Source organism: Limulus polyphemus, unplaced genomic scaffold, assembly GCF_000517525.1.
Source record: "Limulus polyphemus unplaced genomic scaffold, Limulus_polyphemus-2.1.2 Scaffold2216, whole genome shotgun sequence".
Lineage (NCBI taxonomy): Eukaryota > Metazoa > Arthropoda > Merostomata > Xiphosura > Limulidae > Limulus > Limulus polyphemus.
The window spans coordinates 107,768-109,733 of NW_013667826.1; positions in this window are offsets into that span (position 1 = coordinate 107,768).

A 1,966-nucleotide genomic window follows, 5' to 3' on the forward strand; every position below is an offset into this window, starting at 1 on the left:
ACTTTGCAATACACAAAATTTCCACAGTCGCTTTAACTTAACACACACGCTATAATTCACAACGATTCACGCACTTTACTTACGGTTACTATCGCTCGCTTGGCTAAATTATCTGTCTCTATACCTATCTATTTGCAATTATTTGCCGAGTTTATATGCTAAAATAGAGGGCGCCTGGAAAAGACTAGAGTTGCCAGGAGCAGTCATGATCCTTCTAGAAACTCCTGCCGCATGCTTCCAGCGTCGCGTGACTTCCGCTGTCGTAACATTGCCCCTTTCTTAGTATTGTTCGTCCCGAACTATAGCCACCTATATTAAACCAATAGATAATTGACAATGACATAATTAAAGGTACAGAATTTACAAACACAAAATTAAAATTCGACAAAGTCTCTTACTTTTACGGGACATAGCTTCTTCCGTACTGGTCTCCATCTCGTTCGCTTCTGCTTCACATGGGGTTCATCTGCTCCATCAGGAAATGTCCTATTATCGGTAACAGTAACATCAGTGGTAGTAACTACATTAAGGGCTTCACTGTTTCCCTTCTCAAAACCGGGTAGATTTTCTTCTTCAACAGTGGCTTTTTCAGGTGACACCTCTTCAGCAGCATCATTTGTTCCATTGCTCACTTTGTTCCAACTGAAATGTCCTGGACTGTGATAACGCCAAAGCCTGTTGGCATGCACCACTTTTGGCTTACCTCGCCGACCACATTTTATCTGGAAAGTCACGTCTGAGAGATGATCCACTATGTCATATGGGCCTTCCCATGGAGAAGACAACTTAGGAGACTTCCCTTTGGTCTTCCTGGGATTATACAACCATATCTTGTCTCCTGGTACAAAGCTGACTTCAGTAGATCTCTTATCATAACATAGCTTCATGGAATCAGCAGATGTTTTCAAGTTTGAACGCACTTGACGGAGAATATCATCCATCTTTTATGTTAAAACTTTCACGAACTCTGATACATTTTCAGGCAATTCTTCGTAAGGTGGGCGTACACTGGCAACCGAAGTTCCCGACCACACATCAACTTTGCTGGAGTGTATCCAGTGGCTTCATGCTCTGCTTTTTATAAGCCATCAACAGTGGAGGGAGTAAGACATCCCAGTCATCTTGGCGGCTGTTACAAAACTTTGCCAATTCCTGTCCCAGTGTCCAGTTGTACTTTTCTACCATCCCATCAGACTGTGTGTTCTGGTCTTTCGTATGCCAAACAACTTGCAGCATTCATGGAACACAGCTGATTCAAAGTTACGGACTTGATCCGAATGCAGTTCGTAAGGCATACCAAATCTGAAGAAGAAATCACTAATAGCCGAAGCTACAGTTGTATCTTCCTGATTTGGTATTGCATATGCCTCAGGCCACTTGGTGAAATAATCCATCACCACATAAACGTACTTGTTTCCAGCCCGAGTTTGAAGCAGCGAACCAGCAATGTCAACAGCTACTCTTTCCATTGATGCGCCAACTTGATATAACTTCATTGGAGCACGCCCCTTATGCTTGGATCCCCTTTTAGCACAACATGTACTGCAGGTTCTGCACCATTCTTCCACATCTTGCCTCATACCTATCCAGTAAAATCTCTGCCATAGGTGACTCAATGTCTTCTTAACTCCACAATGTCCTCTTGTTAAACTATCATGGGATTAACGCAGCACAACTTCCCGTAACTTTCTCGGTATAACTGTTTGCCAGGTCGTCACTTTCCCATCTGCAGTCTCCCATCTCCGGACAAGATTACCATCTTCAAGCTTCAACTTGCCCCATTATGCCCAATAGTTCTTTGTCACAGGCCTTAAGCTAGTCACTTTCTCCCAAGCAGGGCACGAAACACTTGCTTTTAGAAAATTAATTATTGGCTTCAAATCTTGATCTTTCTCCTGTTCTGCTTCACCTGGTTAGTTCAACCTCTCTTTTGCAGCAATGTCTGCAGTCATTTTTGCAGGGTCTT